The sequence below is a fragment of the Engystomops pustulosus genome, chromosome 3, assembly GCF_040894005.1.
Source record: "Engystomops pustulosus chromosome 3, aEngPut4.maternal, whole genome shotgun sequence".
Taxonomy (NCBI): domain Eukaryota; kingdom Metazoa; phylum Chordata; class Amphibia; order Anura; family Leptodactylidae; genus Engystomops; species Engystomops pustulosus.
In genome coordinates this window covers 964,242-977,500 of record NC_092413.1, presented here as the reverse complement: position 1 = coordinate 977,500, position 13,259 = coordinate 964,242, and the positions used below count along the sequence as shown (strand labels likewise).

At 49.4% G+C, this 13,259-nt stretch overlaps 1 protein-coding gene across 1 annotated transcript in view; it reads right to left on the bottom strand.

Annotated features, from left to right (window-relative positions):
• Positions 1 to 13,259, bottom strand: part of LRFN2 (leucine rich repeat and fibronectin type III domain containing 2) — a 544,365-nt gene that overhangs the window by 393,636 nt on the left and 137,470 nt on the right. The window lies entirely within an intron of this gene.

Here is a 13,259-nt window from a genome sequence, read left to right as displayed (position 1 = left end):
ATGATCCCTTCTGGGTCATCTGAGGACCACCATGATTACTGGGTCATCTGTGAACCACCATCATTATTAGGTCCTCTGGGGACCACCATCACTACTGGGTCATCTGTGAACCATGATCCCTTCTGGGTCTTCTGAGAACCACCATCATTACTACTGGGTCATCTGAGGACCATCATTACTACTGGGTCATCTGAGGACCATCATTACTACTGGGTCATCTGAGGACCACCATCACTACTGGGTCATCTGTGAGCCATGCCCTTCTGGGTCATCTGAGGACCATCATTACTACTGGGTCATCTGAGGACCACCATCACTACTGGGTCATCTGTGAGCCATGCCCTTCTGGGTCATCTGAGAACCATCATTACTACTGGGTCATCTGAGGACCACCATGATTACTGGGTCATCTGAGAATCACCATTAATACTTGGTCATCTGTGAGTCCCATCACTAGTGTGAGCAGTTTCACGGAGTAATGAGTTTATGCCAACATTTTTACAGTAAACAGAAATATAGACCTTGTTTTACAATATTCCGGAGCAGTGACTGGTGGTTAGGCTCCAGCCAGGCTTCATGGATAGCACATTGTACACTACAGGATGTGGGAAGTGTTTGGTCGGATCCTGAAATGGAGAAAATGCCCAGGACCCACTGCAGAATCATGAGTGACACTGGACTGGTTCCTCTCTGATGTCCCGAAAAGTTCCAAACGTGTTCAGGAAGGTTTACGACATTCTGTATCTACCATAAAGATTGTAAAAGTTGGGACTAACAACCACATGTGATGCAGATGACCCCGGCTCGCTGGTTCTTGTATGGTCCACGCATCCAAGGAGATCTTAGCAGAGATTGGGAACCACAAGGGAGAAGAGCACAACCTTGGTCATCGATCACCAAGAGTCATCTTCGAAATGTGATAGGATTGGTTTCCAAACGGCTACAACCCCTTTAAGAGGCCTTTTTTTAAAGTATTCATTATCTTCATTCACAAAAATACACATTAAGCACACAACAATCAATTGTAATAAAGCGTTTTCATCATAAACAGTCTATGAGCCCCAATAATAACCCCCCCCCCCCTTACCGACAAGAGGAGAGAAAAACTAACGACACATTCATTACATGGGTCCTTTTTCTGTTATAACCTTTTCTCGTTGTCTAGACTGGTAGGTCCCCAAGTTCCCCCCAATTCTTAGCAGCCCCTTTCTTATTTGCTTGAATGTTCTCTTATTGTTTGATCTTTATTTACCGGGGATTCACTTTGGGAGTTTTCTTCCCTAACAATAAGGACCTTTATCTATTGTCCGTCATCATCTTCTCCAAATCATTGGTTCTCACCCTTCCTACAACTTCTACATTCATAGAGGGGGAAGATGTATCCAAGGGTCTGATCACCCTCTGACTCCTCTGCCCACGAGCTACTGAGGCTTTTTAGTGGAAGCAGTTCCTCCCCTTGCGGCTACAAGTAATTACCTGGCCAGTAACTAATGCTACAAGTGATATCAGAGCGGGGAGCTTCCTTCTTCGCTTACTTTGACCCCTTCCCTCCTCATCCACTTTTACGTAGATCACATCAGGACCGGACGCGGAGTCGCTCCTACTGACTTGTACAGATCCCACCGGTGCTTGGTCACATTCACTGTCACTCTGTACCATAGTCATGGGGTCTCTCTGTCCTTATATAGTGGGGGGGGGGGGGGGACAGTGTCTCCAGAGAACATGTCCTCCCCATCATGACAACGCTCCAGTAAGATGTCAGGGATGTCAAGCAGTGATGGAAACCATAAAGTAACAAGTTCCTACAGAAGGTGATGGAGGAGATTGTTTATTACGGCAACGTAAACCTTGGGGTCTGGGAGAGGAAGGTCCTAATCCAGAATCGTCAGCGTCTCCTCTGTGCTGCGCCTGGTGTCTGACTCTTTCATGATCTCCCGCTGAGGACTATTTGGTTTGTGAATTGAAATCACTTCTCGCATTTCCTTGGTTCTGCCTCAATAGGAATTGATCATTCCGCGCTCTCATTGTTTTCGTGGTTCATAATCCCACCAGACGAAGGGCAATCATCGCTCTCGTCATTGTGTGCTGACAATGTCTGGAGCCGGAAAATCAGAGGCTGAGTGATGGGACCCACGAGCTCCGAGACCTCCAGATGCCTACACATCTTCATCCTGATCATCTGAGCTCAGAGACCTGCTACATAGACAACCGAGCCGCTGGATGTGACATGGACTGGAACTAAACACTTTCCCAGGAAAAGACGTCGGCACGTTAATCTCAATATCATCCTGGTCTGTGGAGATTCTTATAAATGGGCCATGAAGAACCAAGAGCTGGAGAAGAGAGGAGATGTCCAGCCTCGGAGGCCTCACACAAGAGAAGATCAGGCAGAGCTGAAGACATCTCTCACGTAACTCACAAAGCAGTCGCTTGTTTTATGGGAGATTGTGGCTCTACAATAGGAATAACCACTAGGCCACCGATAGCAGGTAGATCCTGCTCAATGTCATGGAGGGCGACGTCCTAAAGATGGATAGACTGTAATACAGAATAATTACTTTACTTCTTCTGGATTTACACATAGAAGCAAATCTAATCAACTGAAAACAAGACATTGAAGGACACGAACATCGGAGGAGACCCCAAACTACAACCAAACCCATTTATTTAAATACAAAGTACCAGCATGGCAATTTAAGAGAGAGCGTGTTGCTACCTGTTCTGTCAGGGCTTTTAATTGAATCGCTGTCCTGAGGACACCAAAACAGTTGAAAGAAAGAGGAGAAATTCAGATTATCACTATAACTTCCTTCCAGGGGCCCCTGAACAGGAAGAATTGGGGGCCCAGAGCAGGAGCTCCAACAATGCACCTCGAAACGCGATGTCCGGTGGTGGTTGAATAATAAAAACCATCACATGAAAATGAGTAGCGCATCCGTATCTTTCTTGTGTTTCATACATACATGACCTGTCAGCCCCATCTTCTCCGTAGAGTCCAACATTTATATTCATCTTCTACTCCTTAAGAAACGCGTAAAAATAAATGAATTTGACAACCTGAGGATTTTTGGACGAACAATTTCCATATTTCCAGCAGGAGAAGATGCGAGCAGGAGAAGACGCGAGCAGGAGCAGACGCGAGCCGGAGAAAGACGCGAGCAGGAGCAGACGCGAGCCGGAGAAAGACGCGAGCAGGAGCAGACGCGAGAAGGAGCAGACGCGAGCGGGAGAAAGACGCGAGCGGGAGAAAGACGCGAGCGGGAGAAGCCGCGAGCAGGAGCAGACGCGAGCAGGAGCAGACGCGAGCAGGAGCAGACGCGAGCAGGAGCAGACGCGAGCAGGAGCAGACGCGAGCAGGAGCAGACGCGAGCAGGAGCAGACGCGAGCAGGAGAAGACGCGAGTAGGAGCAGACGCGAGCCGGAGAAAGACGCGAGTAGGAGCAGACGCGAGCCGGAGCAGACGTGAGCGGGAGAAAGATGCGAGCGGGAGAAGACGCGAGCAGGAGCAGACCTGAGCAGGAGAAGACACGAGCAGGAGCAGACGTGAGCAGGAGCAGGTGCGAGCAGGAGAAAGACGCGAGCGGGAGAAAGACGCGAGCGGGAGAAGACGCGGGCAGGAGCAGACGCCAGCCGGAGAAAGACGCGAGCAGGAGGCAGACGCGAGCAGGAGCAGATGCGAGCAGGAGCATACGCGAGCAGGAGCAGACGCGAGCAGGATAAGACGCGAGCAGGAGCAGACGCGAGCAGGAGCAGACGCGAGCAGGAGAAAGAAGCGAGCGGGAGAAAGACGCGAGCGGGAGAAGACGCGGGCAGGAGCAGACGCGAGCCGGAGAAAGACGCGAGCAGGAGCAGACGCGAGCAGGAGCAGACGAGAGCCGGAGAAAGACACGAGCAGGAGCAGACGCGAGAAGGAGCAGACGTGAGCGGGAGAAAGACGCAAGCGGGAGAAGACGCGAGCAGGAGAAGACGCGAGCAGGAACAGACGCGAGCAGGAGCAGACGCGAGCAGGAGCAGACGCGAGCAGGAGCAGACGCGAGCAGGAGCAGACGCGAGCAGGAGAAGACGCGAGCAGGAGCAGACGCGAGCCGGAGAAAGACGCGAGGAGGAGCAGATGCGAGAAGGAGCAGACGTGAGCGGGAGAAAGATGCGAGCGGGAGAAGACGCGAGCAGGAGCAGACCTGAGCAGGAGAAGACACGAGCAGGAGCAGAAGTGAGCAGGAGCAGGTGCGAGCAGGAGAAAGACGCGAGCGGGAGAAAGACGCGAGCGGGAGAAGACGCGGGCAGGAGCAGACGCCAGCCGGAGAAAGACGCGAGCAGGAGGCAGACGCGAGCAGGAGCAGATGCGAGCAGGAGCATACGCAAGCAGGAGCAGACGCGAGCAGGATAAGACGCGAGCAGGAGCAGACGCGAGCAGGAGCAGACGCGAGCAGGAGAAAGACGCGAGCGGGAGAAAGACGCGAGCGGGAGAAGACGCGGGCAGGAGCAGACGCGAGCCGGAGAAAGACGCGAGCAGGAGCAGACGCGAGCAGGAGCAGACGAGAGCCGGAGAAAGACACGAGCAGGAGCAGACGCGAGAAGGAGCAGACGTGAGCGGGAGAAAGACGCAAGCGGGAGAAGACGCGAGCAGGAGCAGACCTGAGCAGGAGAAGACGCGAGCAGGAGAAGATGCGAGCAGGAGCAGACTCGAGCAGGAGCAGACGCGAGCAGGAGAAGACGCGAGCAGGAGCAGACGCGAGCAGGAGCAGACGCGAGCAGGAGAAGACGCGAGCAGGAGCAGACGCGAGCAGGAGCAGACGCGAGCAGGAGCAGACGTGAGCCGGAGAAAGACGCGAGCAGGAGCAGACGCGAGAAGGAGCAGACGTGAGCGGGAGAAAGATGCGAGCAGGAGCAGACCTGAGCAGGAGAAGACGCGAGCAGGAGCAGACGCGAGCAGGAGCAGACCTGAGCAGGAGAAGACGTGAGCGAGAGAAAGACGCGAGCAGAAGCAGATGCGAGCAGGAGCAGACGCGAGCCGGAGAAAGACGCGAGCAGGAGCAGACGCGAGAAGGAGCAGACGCGAGAAGGAGCAGACGTGAGCGGGAGAAAGACGCAAGCATGAGCAGACGCGAGCAGGAGAAGACGCTGCTGGGGCTTTACGTGTTCCCCCCCCCCCCCAGTGAGATAAAACATTGCGGATATTGAAGAGGACAGCGGAACAATGGAATTAGCGTTTGTTTGCGCTCAGTGATTGACAACTTTTGACAGAAGACAAATGGGAACGTTAATCATCAGGACGCAATGAGTTGGGCGACTTTCTGCTCGAGTTCTTCTCATCTGGTAATTGTCATCATTGTTATTATTTATGCCGCATCATCCAAGCGCGGAGCGTTCAGCAATTTCCAGGCTATTCATAGCGTGAAGGGGAAATAATGTGGTTACATTATCTGCCGATCGCAACGTCTCCGCTCACAATTCTATTATTCAGTTTCTTCCCAAAAATAATCGATTTTTTACCATCAATGAGAAGAGTCTGGAGGGTGATGGTGACCCTTATGGGCCGTGGGACCTGGGTGTGGATCAGCACCAGACAATACAACAGGAACAACCACACAGGTCCTAATCTATAGTGTGGTTAGGTCCTTCACGTGACCTTGGGTGGTACACAGACATTGGTGGCCATGTTCTTTGGGGGCTTTTGTGCTGCATATTTCCAATTGTCAGACATATCTTATTGCAATTAAAGAAAATCCAAAATAAGAGATCCAGTACGGAGTGTACAGAATCCAGGCCCTGCCTCTGATTGGACATCACATGATATATACCACCATATAGGGTGCGCCCCGGTAGTAAGAGACACGCCCACCCATCCCGCAGCCCTGAATAGATGTCAGGACCATGTGGTGGAGATCACAACTTAGATAAGGTCCACTGAAGTCCAGGTTAGCTCACAAGAATCTACTTAAGGAAGTTTTGGACTTTCAGACATAATCTGCGGTTTTGGTGGCCTGGGGCAATGCATCTTTTTGCTTTTGACTAGATGGACCCCATCAGGGGCAGGTCTACCGTTACTTACAGACGCTACTTCATGACCGTAATCTGGAGCAGCAATTAATCACTCACTTGATGGCGTAACTTATGTGTAAATCATCAATATGAAAATCACATAAGAGCCACAATTCTCCTAACAGATGCTAACCCCCCCCTCCAGCCTCTAGATGTACAGAGAAGAATGGGGGAACCTCCAGCCTCTAGATGTACAGAGAAGAATGCGGGAACCTCCAGCCTCTAGATGTACAGAGAAGAATGGGGGAACCTCCAGCCTCTAGATGTACAGAGAAGAATGGGGGAACCTCCAGCCTCTAGATGTACAGAGAAGAATGGAGGAACCTCCAGCCTCTAGATGTACAGAGAAGAAAGGGGGAACCTCCAGCCTCTAGATGTACAGAGAAGAATGGGGGAACCTCCAGCCTCTAGATGTACAGAGAAGAATGGGGGAACCTCCAGACTCTAGATGTACAGAGAAGAATGGGGGGAACCTCCAGACTCTAGATGTACAGAGAAGAATGGGGGGAACCTCCAGCCTCTAGATGTACAAAGAAGAATGGGGAAACCTCCAGCCTCTAGATGTAAAGAGAAGAATGGGGGGAACCTCCAGCCTCTAGATGTACAGAGAAGAATGGAGGAACCTCCAGCCTCTAGATGTACAAAGAAGAATGGGGGGAACCTCCAGCCTCTAGATGTAAAGAGAAGAATGGGGGAACCTCCAGCCTTTAGATGTACAGAGAAGAATGGGGAAACCTCCAGCCTCTAGATGTACAGAGAAGAATGGGGGGAACCTCCAGCCTCTAGATGTACAGAGAAGAATGGGGGAACCTCCAGCCTCTAGATGTACAGAGAAGAATGGGGGAACCTCCAGCCTCTAGATGTACAGAGAAGAATGGGGGAACCTCCAGCCTCTAGATGTACAGAGAAGAATGGAGGAACCTCCAGCCTCTAGATGTACAGAGAAGAATGGAGGAACCTCCAGCCTCTAGATGTACAGAGAAGAATGGAGGAACCTCCAGCCTCTAGATGTACAGAGAAGAATGGAGGAACCTCCAGCCTCTAGATGTACAGAGAAGAATGGAGGAACCTCCAGCCTCTAGATGTACAAAGAAGAATGGAGGAACCTCCAGCCTCTAGATGTACAGAGAAGAATGGGGGAACCTCCAGCCTCTAGATGTACAGAGAAGAATGGGGAAACCTCCAGCCTCTAGATGTACAGAGAAGAATGGGGGAACCTCCAGACTCTAGATGTACAGAGAAGAATGGGGGGAACCTCCAGACTCTAGATGTACAGAGAAGAATGGGGGGAACCTCCAGCCTCTAGATGTACAAAGAAGAATGGGGAAACCTCCAGCCTATAGATGTAAAGAGAAGAATGGGGGGAACCTCCAGCCTCTAGATGTACAGAGAAGAATGGAGGAACCTCCAGCCTCTAGATGTACAAAGAAGAATGGAGGAACCTCCAGCCTCTAGATGTACAGAGAAGAATGGAGGAACCTCCAGCCTCTAGATGTACAAAGAAGAATGGAGGAACCTCCTGCCTCTAGATGTACAGAGAATAATAGAGGAACCTCCAGCCTCTAGATGTACAGAGAATAATGGAGGAACCTCCAGCCTCTAGATGCACAAAGAAGAATGGAGGAACCTCCAGCCTCTAGATGTACAAAGAAGAATGGAGGAATCTCCAGCCTCTAGATGTAGAAAGAAGAATGGAGGAACATCCAGCCTCTAGATGTACAAAGAAGAATTGAGGAACCCCCAGCCTCTAGATGTACAGAAAAGAATGGGGGGAACCTCCAGCCTCTAGATGTACAAAGAAGAATGGGGAAACTCCAGCCTCTAGATGTACAAAGAGGAATGGGGGAACCCCCAGCGTCTAGATGTACAAAGAAGAATGGAGGAACCTCCAGCCTCTAGATGTACAAAGAAGAATGGAGGAACCTCCAGCCTCTAGATGTACAGAGAAGAATGGAGGAACCTCCAGCCTCTAGATGTACAAAGAAGAAAGAAGGAACCTCCAACCTCTAGATGTTCAGAGGAGAATGCAGGAACCTCCAGCCTCTAGATGTACAGAGAAGAATGGAGGAAACTCCAGCCTCTAGATGTACAAAGAAGAACGGGGAGAACCTCCAGCCTCTAGATGTACAAAGAAGAATGGGGGAACCTCCAGCCTCTAGATGTACAGAGAAGAATGGGGGAACCTCCAGCCTCTAGATATACAAAGAAGAATGGAGGAACCTCCAGCCTCTAGATGTACAAAGAAGAATGGAGGAACCTCCAGCCTCTAGATGTACAAAGAAGAATAGGGGAAACTCCAGCCTCTAGATGTACAGAGAAGAATGGGGGAACCTCCAGCCTCTAGATGTACAAAGAAGAAAGAAGGAACCTCCAACCTCTAGATGTTCAGAGGAGAATGCAGGAACCTCCAGCCTCTAGATGTACAGAGAAGAATGGAGGAAACTCCAGCCTCTAGATGTACAAAGAAGAACGGGGAGAACCTCCAGCCTCTAGATGTACAAAGAAGAATGGGGGAACCTCCAGCCTCTAGATGTACAGAGAAGAATGGGGGAACCTCCAGCCTCTAGATATACAAAGAAGAATGGTGGAACCTCCAGCCTCTAGATGTACAAAGAAGAACGGGGAGAACCTCCAGCCTCTAGATGTACAAAGAAGAATGGGGGAACCTCCAGCCTCTAGATGTACAGAGAAGAATGGGGGAACCTCCAGCCTCTAGATATACAAAGAAGAATGGTGGAACCTCCAGCCTCTAGATGTACAAAGAAGAATGGAGGAACCCCCAGCCTCTAGATGTACAGAAAAGAATGGGGGGAACCTCCAGCCTCTAGATGTACAAAGAAGAATGGGGAAACTCCAGCCTCTAGATGTACAAAGAAGAATGGGGGAACTTCCAGCCTCCAGATGTACAAAGAGGAATGGGGGAACCCCCAGCGTCTAGATGTACAAAGAAGAATGGAGGAACCTCCAGCCTCTAGATGTACAGAGAAGAATGGGGGAACCTCCAAACTCTAGATGTTCAGAGGAGAATGGAGGAACCTCCAGCCTCTAGATGTACAAAGAAGAATGGAGGAACCTCCAGCCTCTAGATGTACAAAGAAGAATGGAGGAACCTCCAGCCTCTAGATGTACAAAGAAGAATAGGGGAAACTCCAGCCTCTAGATGTACAGAGAAGAATGGGGGAACCTCCAGCCTCTAGATGTACAGAGAAGAAAGAAGAAACCTCCAACCTCTAGATGTTCAGAGGAGAATGGAGGAACCTCCAGCCTCTAGATGTACAAAGAAGAATGGAGGAACCTCCAGCCTCTAGATGTACAAAGAAGAATGGAGGAACCTCCAGCCTCTAGATGTACAAAGAAGAATAGGGGAAACTCCAGCCTCTAGATGTACAGAGAAGAATGGGGGAAACTCCAGCCTCTAGATGTACAAAGTAGAATGGGGGAACGTCCAGCCTCTAGATGTACACAGAAGAATGGGGGAACCTCCAGCCTCTAGATGTACAGAGAAGAATGGAGGAACCTCCAGCCTCTAGATGTACAGAGAAGAATGGGGAAACTCCAGCCTCTAGATGTACAGAGAAGAAAGAAGGAACCTCCAACCTCTAGATGTTCAGAGGAGAATGGAGGAACCCCCAGCCTCTAGATGTACAAAGAAGAATGGAGGAACCTCCAGCCTCTAGATGTACAAAGAAGAATGGAGGAACCCCCAGCCTCTAGATGTACAAAGAAGAATGGAGGAACCCCCAGCCTCTAGATGTACAAAGAAGAATAGGGGAACCTCCAGCCTCTAGATGTACAAAGAAGAATGGGGGAACCTCCAGCATCTAGATGTACAAAGAAGAATGGAGGAACCTCCAGCCTCTAGATGTACAAAGAAGAATGGGGGAACCTCCAGCCTCTAGATGTACAAAGAAGAATGGGGAAACTCCAGCCTCTAGATGTACAAAGAAGAATGGGGGAACCTCCACCGTCTAGATGTACAAAGAAGAATGGAGGAACCCCCAGCCTCTAGATGTACAAAGAAAAATAGGGGAACCTCCAGCATCTAGATGTACAAAGAAGAATGGAGGAACCTCCAGCCTCTAGATGTACAGAGAAGAAAGAAGGAACCTCCAACCTCTAGATGTTCAGAGGAGAATGGAGGAACCTCCAGCCTCTAGATGTACAAAGAAGAATGGGGGAACCTCCAGCCTCTAGATGTACAAAGAAGAATGGGGAAACTCCAGCCTCTAGATGTACAAAGAAGAATGGGGGAACCTCCACCGTCTAGATGTACAAAGAAGAATGGAGGAACCCCCAGCCTCTAGATGTACAAAGAAAAATAGGGGAACCTCCAGCATCTAGATGTACAAAGAAGAATGGAGGAACCTCCAGCCTCTAGATGTACAGAGAAGAAAGAAGGAACCTCCAACCTCTAGATGTTCAGAGGAGAATGGAGGAACCTCCAGCCTCTAGATGTACAAAGAAGAATGGGGGAACCTCCAGCCTCTAGATGTACAAAGAAGAATGGGGAAACTCCAGCCTCTAGATGTACAAAGAAGAATGGGGGAACCTCCACCGTCTAGATGTACAAAGAAGAATGGAGGAACCCCCAGCCTCTAGATGTACAAAGAAAAATAGGGGTACCTCCAGCCTCTAGATGTACAGAGAAGAATGGGGGAACCTCCAGCCTCTAGATGTACAGAGAAGAATGGGGGAACCTCCAGCCTCTAGATGTACAAAGAAGAATGGAGGAACCTCCAGCCTCTAGATGTACAAAGAAGAATGGAGGAACCTCCAGCCTCTAGATGTACAAAGAAGAATAGGGGAAACTCCAGCCTCTAGATGTACAGAGAAGAATGGGGGAACCTCCAGCCTCTAGATGTACAGAGAAGAAAGAAGAAACCTCCAGCCTCTAGATGTACAAAGAAGAATGGGGGGAACCTCCAGCCTCTAGATGTACAGAGAAGAATGGGGGAACCTCCAGCCTCTAGATGTACAAAGAAGAACAGGGGAACCTCCAGCCTCTAGATGTACAAAGAAGAATGGAGGAACCTCCAGCCTCTATATGTACAGAGAAGAAAGAAGGAACCTCCAACCTCTAGATGTTCAGAGGAGAATGGAGGAAGCTCCAGCCTCTAGATGTACAAAGAAGAATGGGGGAACCTCCAGCCTCTAGATGTACAAAGAAGAATGGGGAAACTCCAGCCTCTAGATGTACAAAGAAGAATGGGGGAACCTCCACCGTCTAGATGTACAAAGAAGAATGGAGGAACCCCCAGCCTCTAGATGTACAAAGAAAAATAGGGGAACCTCCAGCCTCTAGATGTACAGAGAAGAATGGGGGAACCTCCAGCCTCTAGATGTACAAAGAAGAATGGGGGGAACCTCCAGCCTCTAGATGTACAGAGAAGAAAGAAGAAACCTCCAGCCTCTAGATGTACAAAGAAGAATGGGGGGAACCTCCAGCCTCTAGATGTACAGAGAAGAATGGGGGAACCTCCAGCCTCTAGATGTACAAAGAAGAACAGGGGAACCTCCAGCCTCTAGATGTACAAAGAAGAATGGAGGAACCTCCAGCCTCTATATGTACAGAGAAGAAAGAAGGAACCTCCAACCTCTAGATGTTCAGAGGAGAATGGAGGAACCTCCAGCCTCTAGATGTACAAAGAAGAATGGGGGAACCTCCAGCCTCTAGATGTACAGAGAAAAATGGGGGAACCTCCAGGCTCTAGATGTACAGAGAAGAATGGGGGAACCTCCAGCCTCTAGATGTACAGAGAAGAATGGGGGAACCTCCAGCCTCTAGATGTACAGAGAAGAATGGGGGAACCTCCAGCCTTTAGATGTACAAAGAAGAATGGGGGAACCTCCAGCCTCTAGATGTACAGAGAAGAATGGAGGAACCTCCAGCCTCTAGATGTACAGAGAAGAATGGGGGAACCTCCAGCCTCTAGATGTACAGAGAAGAATGGAGGAACCTCCAGTTTATAGATGTAGAAAGAAGAATGGGGTGTGTCCCATAATTAAACCATTTGGGGAGGAGGAGACGGCCAATCGCGTGGCCTTTCTACTCAACTGTGACACCTGGGGAGTCTTAAAGGGGTACATCCCTCCCCTAGTTACTCACCATGGCGTCCCTCATGGCATTATGGCTGCTATCACCTTTCACTGCTTGAGACGCAAGCCGCGGGTGGGTGCAGCCTCGTGGACCGCGCGCGAACCGGAAATGACCCAATAATCGTCACTTCCGGTTAGCGATCCACTGTGGAACACAAGCGGGCCGCTTTGACACGCAAACCGGAAGTGACGCAGTCGTCATCACGCAAACCGGAAGTGATGTAATTATCATCACCAAGGCTGGTAAGGCCCGCCCCTCATTGAGTATAGACCAATCATAAAGAGATTGGAGGTTCCAGGTGCCGCCCACTAATAATCCTTGCGGCAGCTAGAGCTCCATTACCACCATTGCTGAAATCTTGAGCAATAGGGTATATGTTAAAACAATAGTGGGGTAGGTTATAAGTTTCCAAATCAGTGTGTCCCTTAGTTCGAGTCCACATTGAAAGGTAAATCAGAAAAAAATAATAACCACAAACCCTATTTAGAATAATGTTACTATTCAAAACAATTGGGTTAATATAGCAGCGGGAATTGGTTTACTCAAAAAATAGGTAAATATACATCTCAGCCATACAGAGTCAACACCTCATTAACTGTATATTGTCCTTCAGGTTGCATTCGCCATACTATGGCTATCAAATAAAACTCGTAAAAGTCAGATTCTCATTTAACCCATTCGGGTTCACTGTGTTACACCTATAAATCCATTTGGTTTCCCTCTGGAGTATAGCCCTATCCCAATCTCCCCCTCGCGGGTTGGGTTTTACCTGGTCAATACCCATAAAGTGGATTTCATCAATCCTCCCTCCATGGCACAGATTCATATGACGAGCCAGAGGGGTATCCCTGTTATGACGTATGTCTAAACATGGCGCTCACGAGACCGCTGCTCGGCGTCTAAAGGAGTTAGCGTCTCTGCCCTGGGATCCAACTAAAATCGTGAGTCTAAACTCTATATAACTGAATATATCCAGATCGATGAAATTATGATGTATAAGATACCGTGAATATGGAATAGACTCCTCGGATCCTAGCTACTATTGTTACAAGCTGAATTTGAGAAATTGTATCTACTATGATGTCTTCTACTATGGAACAGAAAAAACACTTTGAATTTA